Source organism: Ricinus communis, chromosome 1, assembly GCF_019578655.1.
Source record: "Ricinus communis isolate WT05 ecotype wild-type chromosome 1, ASM1957865v1, whole genome shotgun sequence".
Taxonomy (NCBI): Eukaryota; Viridiplantae; Streptophyta; class Magnoliopsida; order Malpighiales; family Euphorbiaceae; genus Ricinus; species Ricinus communis.
This window is the reverse complement of record NC_063256.1, coordinates 28,324,591-28,334,997: the sequence shown is the minus strand read 5'-3', so window position 1 is coordinate 28,334,997 and position 10,407 is coordinate 28,324,591.

Sequence of the window (10,407 nt, the reverse complement as noted above, 5' to 3'; positions counted from 1 at the left end):
ATTAGTCCACATAGGGTGATGAATTTGAGAAATTTTTAGATAACTATCATGTAATTCATAGAAAAATTTAATTGTATAGTGATATGCGATGTTATTTAAGTACATTTGGATTCCGAAAAGCTATAAGATGGGTAGTTCTCAAATCGGCCGAGAGTATATAAAACTGTAACCCTAGTAAGGGTCAAAATGGACAATATTTAATGTGATTTGTAGCTCATATTTTAAGTCTCTTTTTAATCTTAATAAAAAGTTTATTTGGCCCAGATGGGTAATATTCATATTTTACCCATTCAGATTTTAGTACTTTTTGTAATCCAGGTCAATTAAGAAAAACAAAGACCCAACTTTAGGGTTTATATTATTTCTTAAGAAATTAAGTAAAGAATATATATATATGAGAGACGGCATGCATGTGGAATACACTAAGTCAAAACAATTTCGTGAATTAATTAAGATTAATTGTAATGTTTTAAAATTTATTTTATTATTTTAGTTATTTTATTATTATTATTTATTGTTTTAATTAATTTTAATTCTTTAGGCCATGTTTGTAAATAAATAGTTTTAGTATTACTTTTGAGGTAGATAATTTTGGACTAAATTAAAAATCATAAATTATTTATTTTCTTGATTTTGTTGATTTAAGACTAATTTTACAATTTTAAAAGTGAGTTTAATTTTATTCAATATGCCCCTATTGTTATGTATATAATATATTCTTGGACCCTAAATAATAGTTAAGTATTTATATTTAGTTATATTAAGCCCTAATCTATAATTAATACTTAGATTAAACTTTATTTTTGCTAATAAACAATAACCACCCTCTTAATTTCATTTAAGTCATTGATTATTGTTAATTAGGGGCATTAATATAGCTTTTTTTTTTAACTTAAACTACTTATTCTAGGTATAATTATTAAATATAATTTTTTATATATAATATATTATATTAATAAAACAAACCATTTATATATATTTAATGAGGTGCTTATATGTAGTTGACCAATGTGGAAAACAATATATAGACTCTTGTAGTTTTCTCTCTCTCTCACCCACACACTCTCTCTCTTAAAGGAAATTTTGGCTATTGCTATTCGCTAATCAAATCGCCACCTCATGTCGTGAAACTGTAGGAAAATGAAACAACCTCCTCATCCCATTTGTGGTGTTACCTTCACTCTAGAAATTATAAGTGACGATTTGAAAAGGAGAAGGAAAAGTGAACGGTTTGTGGTGCAGTCGATGTCAAACGGCCAAACTGACACTGAAAATGGAATCAGCAACCTTGAAAACCCTAAGTTGGAAATTTTTGGTCTTTATCACTGGCGTTTGGACGACGAGTGGAGCTTATTGGCACTAATAGTTTGCAACCACGATATGCCATTTCTCGGCCAACTTTAAGCGATGACCCCCACATTTCTGGACTCCTAGTTCGCGGGCTACGCGTTGGTGATCTTCAATTAAATTTTCGTCGCTGTCAAAATTACTCGACGACCGTTAAATGAATGTTTTTGGCAAATTGTTCGGCTCGTTAAACCAAGCCTCCTTATGTAAGTCGCACTCTAAAATTATATTTAGTTAATTGATTATAAGCAAATTAGTGAAGTTTGCCTGGGCTATATACTTGTGTCTATTTGAAGCTGTGGGCCTTATTTTCCCAATAATTTGTATTCCCCAAGATGCAAAGGCCCAAGGAAATGTCAAATTGTGGAGTTACATTGGAGGCAGATGACTCGAGTTACCATTTATCCGACGTTCATGGCAGTTTTTTGCTAAGGCTATGCAATCTTTTTCCATCATTATCCAATAATAACTCTGTCAGATGATATTAGCTAGTACTATACTGTTCATACGAGGTCTACATATCCCCTTAGACATTCTTCATCACTTCTTCTACTTTGCTCTTATTCAGACATTAAAGATGAACGCCAGACGCCATTCTCTTATACAATATCCCATCATGGCTAATGTAATTCCAGGCTTGTACCCGAATTGCGTGTCTCTCTCGTAGTTGCTTCTTTTAGATACTCCTTTTTTATTTTTATGAACTTTTGTAAATTATAAAACCATGGATTCTCTTTTGGACCCATCTTGATGTCCATGATCCTCTCTCCATAGTAACGTGATGCTTTGAATTTTACAATTACCAATGATTTCATCAGGGATTGAGCTTGGTAGGTGAATAAACGAACGTTTGGAGAAATTATCTACCAAAGTCTTCAAATAATTAACATATCGTTTTAACCTCTCTTCCTTTACTTTCCGCTCTTCTGTAGCCTGTTCAATAACCGAACATAAAATCACTATAAACCATCAACTCTTTAGGTCCTGCCATCGTTGCCGCCTATAACCTATACAAGCAAACTTCATACTCAGCCATATTCTTTGTGAGTCTTGAGGTTCAACCTCTTAGACAATGATAGAATTTTCCCTATAGTGTGATCAACACTATGCCTAGCCCTGTTTGGAAAAAAGTGCAGTTCTGTAGGCTGTTACGCGGTTCGGATCCCTTTTTTGGCGAAGACTGCATTTTTTCTCACATCTAAATATTGTGAAAAGTTGCACACATCCTAAGGCTATAAAAAGGAAGCTTGAAGGAGGTTGCAACAATAAAAAATCATCCGAGTATTAGCCGGAACCAACAATTCGATGACTTTCAAAAGCAAATTAAGCTTATTGGTATTGTAGTTCAAATTTTACTTTTCTAGTATAAATCCAATAGAGTTATATTTTAAGAATTCAGGGAGAGTATGCTTTGCACTTGTCAATAATTTTTGGATCTTATGCAAAAAAAACCTAGGTTTCTCTTTGGAGGATACAATCACATTTTTTCATATTCTTTAAATTTATAACAACGGAGACTAGGTCAAGCTAAGTTATTCACTACAGACCGCCGAGTAAGGTACACACAATGTATTCCTAACTTGTAATTTCCTTTTATTTATTTATTTATTAATAAAGTAAGCATTTTTTTATTTTATTTTTATTCATATTTGTTTTCAATATATGAATTGGCATATTTAGCATTATCTTATCTTTTCTTCATTTATCTTTATTTCTAGTTAATTAACATTTCATATAGTTTGACATGTTATTTAGGTTGTATTATAACATGTAAACATGCCATATAGGTTAATATGCCATCTAGATAGCATTATCATTTAACATGTCATATCGATGAACATATTATTTAGATTGCATCTTAGCTTGATGTTGCAATTTGTATTAAATGTGTGCATTTAAGTCATATCGCATATCATATTAGGATGCACCATTCATGTTTAGATTTAAATCATGATATCTATGTATTTCATATTAATTAGTTGTATATAAATGGGTTTATTTTATTGCTTTATAGTGTGATATTATTATCTGTGTTTATCATTTTGTTTATATATTTTGTAATTTTTCTTTGTAAATATTCATTTTCTCTTTTTGAGAATGTGTGTAGAATCCTAATTAATTAGGCTAGAAATATCCTTGCAAAAGGTTTTATTTTTATCCATTCCATGTATATACATCATGCAGATGTAATTTCATCAAGCATCAATAAAGATTACTAGTTTTGGCAATTATATTTTTTGTTACTTATTTCATTTTTCTAAAACCTAAACCTAGTTCCTCTATCCTCCTTAGTTTCAAGAGTAATGGTTTTATCCAAGTGGTAATATCTAAAAGGAGTATAAAATTGAATTTTTTCTTATTTTTCTAAAAAATATAAGATGGTGACTCTAAATAAACAAATTGACCATAAAATGCCAAGGTACGAGATGGTAAGTCATCTTTTTGGTGATGTTGCAACCTAAAATGAGCATTCCATATTTTGCATCCAGGTGGTACTGGGGCGATGTCTCACAGTTACCGACTCCACCGACGATACAATTGGATTTTCTTTTATAAAAAATAATAAACGAGGACTACAAAATGATTTTTGAAAAGTAAAACTAATAATAGGAGAATTTCAAAAATTGTAATTTTCTTTTGTGTTAACATGCATCATTTGTATGTACATAAACCATCATGTGTTTATTTCTATTTTACATGAATGCGTGAAGCCTAGTTCTAGGAAAATAATGGGTTGTGATTCATAACATTGAGTGGGGACTTTCCTAAGATACTTTCATCGATTTTAAAAGCACCTAACTCGCAATGAATCCTCGACCCTGTCGAGGTGTAACAAGATATCGTACTGCTTGACCCACGCGATGCTCCTAGTATCAAATGTGGTAGGTATATTATGCCCTAGTTGACAAGATGCTTGTGACTAAACTACCATTACCAAAAGCATGTAACTGACTTTAGACTATGGCCTTTAGAGATTATGCTCCGTAATATTGCATAATCCATATCAATGTCATTATATGTGACCATATACATAATGTTTTCCATTTATCCATTTCATGCATACATGCCATTAGCCTATGTTTTAGCCTTGTCAGAAGCTGAAAAGCCATTTACCTTCAAGGACCCTATGACCTAAACACTTCTACCAAGAAAATAGATCCCTAAACCATATTTCTTCTTTGTGTCAGAAAGGACAAGCCATGGCTACTAAAGAAATTGACATGTCTACTCCATAAGCTATGCTCTCCGACATGCTGAAAGAAGCACTTTGTAGGCGGTAAGGGTGTATAGAATTCGGTTAAAATCAATAACCGAACCGAATAATAAATTTGGGTTAATTTTTATAATATCAGTTCATTTCTTAGTTTTAAGTTTGAAAAATTTTCGTAGATATCAATCCGATTTGGTTTCTATGAGAAAAATATCGAAAAAACTGAACCGACTGATTTTGGTTATATACTTGTTGAATAGTTACTAGTTAGACATGAGTAGCTTAGTTGAAACACGTTTTTGTTCTCCTTCTTTGTGTCCCAAGTTCAATACTCCAAGGTTTTTTGAAATTTCTTTCTCTTTTTTTTTTTTTTTTCTTTTTCTTATTTCTCTTTCTCTTTTTTTTTTTTCTATTTGTAATTCAAATACTCCAAGGTTACAGTTTTGAAATTTCTTTTTTTTTTTTTTCCTTTTTCTTCTTTCTCTTTCTCCTTTTTCTCTTTTTATAATTTTAAATTTTTCTTTTTCAGTTAGTTAAATGTTGTTTGCACATATTATATTATTTTTGTATTAATTTTATTTAATTTAATTTTTTAATTAACTCTTTATTTTCAATTACATAAAATTATAGTTTTTAAACTTTGAAATATTTTTATTCTTTTTTCTTGTAATTTTAAATTCTTTCAATTTAATTTAATGTAGTTTGCACAGATTAAATAATATTATAATATTATCCTCTTAATTTTATTTAATGTAATCTATTAATTTGTTTCTTTAGTTTTAATTACATAAAAATTATGATTTTTAAGTTAAAGATAAAATTTAATTTTATAGTTCATAAGAATATATATCCACTATTAAAATATTTTATACAGAACAAACATTTGATGTTCATGAGGACTGGAAATATCGCATAGATCATCCAATGATAATATAGTGGACAGTCCATCACATAAAAGGATGACAAGGGCAAAATCTAAATTATTACATGGAAATGTGGCTTTTATCTCATAAATTGAACCAAAATCCTATGAAAAAGCCTAAAATGATGAATATTGGATATTTGCCATGCACGAAAAATTAGATCAATTCGAATGGAATCAGGTTCAGAAGTTGGTTTCGAGACCTAAAAGACAATCCATCATTGGAACTAAGTGGATATTCAGAAATAAACTGGACGAGCAAGAAAATGTCATCAGAAGCCAGGTTAGTTGCCCAAGGGTACAATCAAGAAGAACGTATAGATTTCGATGAAAGTTTTGCTCACGTTGCTAGACTTAAGGCTATTATACTTGTGTGTTTTGTTGCTTGCTTTAAAGGTTTTAAACTTTATCAAATTGACGTAAAGAGTGCATTTTTAAATAGGTATCTAAATGAAGAAGTCTACATTGAATAACCACTAGGTTTTGAAAACTACGAGATGCTTGATTATGTTTTTAAACTTATCAAAGCATTATACTGTCTAAAACAGGCCCCAAGGGCTTGTTATGAAAGATTAAGTAAGTTTTTATTAAACAAAAGTTCTTTTAGAGGATAAATAGACACCACCTTATTTGTTAAATAAAAATCAAATAATTTTCTCATTGTCTAAATTTATGTACATGATATAGTTTTTGGATCAACTAGTGATTCTCTTTGTGAGTAATTCTCGAAAGACATGCAAGGTGAGTTTGAGATGAGTCTCATGGGTGAGCTCAACTTCTTCTTGGAACTGCAGATCAAGCAAATAGATGAAGGCATCTTCATTTGTCAAACAAAATACACCAAGCAGCTGATTAAGAAATTTAAACTAGAAGAACTCAAACCAAGTGGTACACCAATAAGTCCTTCAACCAAACTTGAGAAGGATGAGGAAGGAAAATCCATTGATATGAAACTTTATAGAGGAATGATAGGATCCTTGCTATACATAACTATAAGTGGACCAGACATCCACTTCATTATGTGTATGTATGCTCGATTTCAAGAAGATTCTAAGGAGTCTCATCTAACTTCTGTGAAAAGAATCTTCAGATATCTAATTGAAAGCAGCAACCTAGGTCTATAGTATCCCAAATGTGAATTCTTTAATGTTGTTGGATATAGTGACGCTGACTATGCAGGTAATAGAGTAGACAAAAAAATCACATCAAGGACCTGCCAATTTTTAGATCACTATCTTATCTCATGGTTCAACAAGAAATAAATGCTTGTTGCACTATCCACAACTGAAGCAAAATACATCTTAGTGGGTAATTACGTAGCATAAATACTATGGATGAAGTAGTAATTAGAAGACTATGGACTCATGTATTACCATATACCTATTCAGTGCAACAACACAAGTGCCATTAACCTTTCAAAGAATCCTATACGACACTCTAGAACCAAGCACATTGAAGTAAGACATCATTTCATTAGAGGCACGCACAAAAAAGAGACATCACAAGTGCCATTAAACTTTCAAAGAATCCTATACGGCACTCTAGAACCAAACACATTGAAGTAAGACATCATTTCATTAGAGGCACGCACAAAAAGGAGACATCCAACTTGAATTCGTTCCATCAGATGGGTAATCCTGCAAAATCAGAAGAGGCCTTGGAATGGGTAACCAATCCAGCTAAGTGTTACTTAAATTTTCTTATGAGTCAGTTTAGACACGTGCTAAAAGTTCAGACATTTATTCTTCATATTTAGTATGAATTTTATTCTCCATATCGTGTGTAATTTTAAAATTTAAAATTAAATTCATTTATTTCAAAATTAATCCTGCAAAATGATTTCAAAGACTAAAAGATCTTTTTTTTTGTCACAAAAATTCAAAGAAGAAGAAAGAGGATTCTCGAATTGATGGTTGAGTGAAAAGTGGAAAGAGGATAGGTACGTGCACAAGAAAATAGGAACAATTATCCAAGTTCAAATTTAAAAGAAGGAAAAACCGTTGGATAAAAGAGACCCCCTTTTACCTATTTAAAAACTTAAAATTTCCAATATATCTCTATCTTCTTTTCAAAATCCTACAACTTGAAATACCTAATTTCTCTCTCCCCAAACTCAAATCTCATCACTCTCTCTTTCGAAAAACGAGTTCTTTCTCTCTATACATCTCAAATCCATTGCTAGAAAAGGAAAAGAATCCAGCACCTCAACCATTTCAACTAAGCAAAATAAAGTAGAGAAGAAATCTCAAGTACCAAAGATATCTATTCGAACAGAAAAATACAAAATGGTGCAGCCTTGTGTACTTGACTGGAAAGTTCTTGGTGATGAAGCTATGAAATTTAAAGAGTGGTTTGAATTTCAAGGATGGGTCTCGTTCATACAGAACAAAGAAAAGTACTACGAATTTATAGATCAATCACCAAGATAACTGATGAACTAGTGTGTCTCAGTATTAACGGGAAACCTAAGAAAATCACTCTAACGCTGATGGTTAAGATTCTAGGTTTGCCAGTAGAAAGGGCGAAGATCACTAAGCCCACCTCAGACAAGAGCATCCCTAGGTATGATAAGAAAAGGTTTATCCAAGAGCTAAGAGCAAACCAACCTACTCCAGGTAAGGAATTCTTGGCTGATTATGGCTTATATGGTAGGATGCTTCATAAATTTATTGCCTAATGCTTTGTCCTAAGAATGGGTAATCTGGACTACGTCACCGAGCTGGATTTGAGAATTATGTAGCATATTACCAAGAAACAAAAGTTGAATCTTCCTTATCTACTGTTGAATGTTATGACCAACCTGAACCCTACTAGTGGAATGCCCTATAGCATGTATTTGACCTTACTGTTCAAGCACTTTGGCATTCCTCTAAAGGATGGAACTGAGCTGAAAGCCAGTGATGTGTTAGTAAAATTCACCATCAATAACGATAAATATCATGACAATAATGAGGTGAGATTGATTAAAACAAAGTGGGATACCATTGGAGGATCTAGAGAAGTAAAGAGGAGAAAGACAAGAGCAAAGAGACAGTTGAGCCTGGTTGACGAGGAATTTGACAACAACAGTGAGGAAAACAAAGAATTGGATGAGGAAAAGCCTATTGAGAAGGAAGAGAAATTTAGAAGAAGTAGAGGAATCAAGGGAAGAAAAGAATGATGAGATGATCGACTTGAATGAGGAACTTCTGGCCAAATTAGAGCAATAAGACCTTATTGGAAAAGAAACACTCAAAAAGGTCAAAGAGGTATCTATCAAGCTATTATCTAAGTCCAAGAAGAATCAGTAGAGAAAACTAAGAGTCAGACTTCCAACACTAGTGAGACATCTGATGAGGAGGAAGTAAAATCAAATGACTTAGAAAGAAGTCCTGATTTTACTGAGAAAGAAAGAGAGGAAACATAAAGAAAGAGCAAGGTTGAAGCAGATACTCATGCTGTAAACCTAAGTAATCAGAATTCAGTGAGTAATCTAATGAATTTGCTCACTGTCGCTCTCACTAGTCATCTAACAACGCTATCAAACCAACAGTACTGTATGGAGCTTCATCCTAAGTTTGCTATCTATGTCTTGCTAAAGGATATTCAAAAGAAACAAAGTGAGTTAGAAAAGACCATTTGCTCCCTTGAGAAGGATTTAAAAGAAGAATTCCAGCAGTCTAAATCGGTGGTGGCTAAGGGATTCAAGATGAGCACTGAGAGTAAAGCTGCAATGTGGAAAGAGATGTCAAAGATAACTGAAGGACTCGGGAGTCTCTCGTTTGAGGTAGGAAGGATGTCCACTAGGGAAACCAATGCTGCTGAGAAGACCTTTACTAGTTATTTGTATAAATTAACATATTCTTTTATCTTTATATTAGAAGGTTGTAAGAAAAGATGAGTAGAAATCTACCTTTACGCAGTATCCTTGACACCAACAAGCTTATTGGACCGAACTTTGTTGATTGACATTGCAATGTGAGAATTGTTCTCAAAGAAGAAAAGAAGCTTTATGTGCTAGACACACCTCCATTGAATATCCCTACAATAGATGCACCCGAGGAGGTGGTCCAAGAGTACAAAAAGCGTCAAGAAGACGATGACCAAGTTATTTGTATGATGTTACGAAGTATGACTTTCAAACTACAAAGACAACATGAGAATATGGATGTTCAAACTATCATCTTGCATTTAAAGGAAACATTTGATGAATAGTCAAGGACTGAAAGGTACGAGACCTCAAAGGAATTGTTCCGATACAAGATGGTCGAAGGTGCATCTATGAATGCACATGGACTAAAGATGCTTGGATATATGGAACATCTAGGGCATCTTGATTTTATGATGGACCATGAATTAAGTATAGACTTAATTTTGCAATCTCTACCTGACAGTTATTCGTAGTTTGTTATGAACTTTTATATGAATAAGTTGGATGATATCCGAACTTATTAATATGTTAAAGACTGCGAAGGGCACCATAAAGAACCAAAAAAGGAAGTTGTTCTAATGGTAGAACCTTCTAAGACTGCTAAGAGTAAGTCTAAAAAAAGAAGAAAAGAAAGCCCAAAAGCCCAAGAAAACCTTAAAAACTATTAGAGGTGTTAATAAGGATAAAGAAAAGTGTCACCATTGTAAAAAGGAAGGATGTTGGAAGGAATTGCTAGGTTTATCTTGCTGCTTTAATGGATAAGAAGCAAGAACAAGCTTCTAAATTTGAAAAGAAGTAATCGACTAGCTTGAAGGTAATTGTTGCCATTTAGTTTAGTTATTAGTTTTTTTTTCTTTTTTAAGGATTTAATAATTGTTATTAATTCTCTTTCTAGAACAATTGTTGCTATTATTTCATTTAATAATATTAGGCAATTGTTACCTTATTGAATTAAATGATTTCTGTTTGTAGAAACTCATATAAAAGGTTGTATGAAAGTAAGAAAACAAAAGGTTT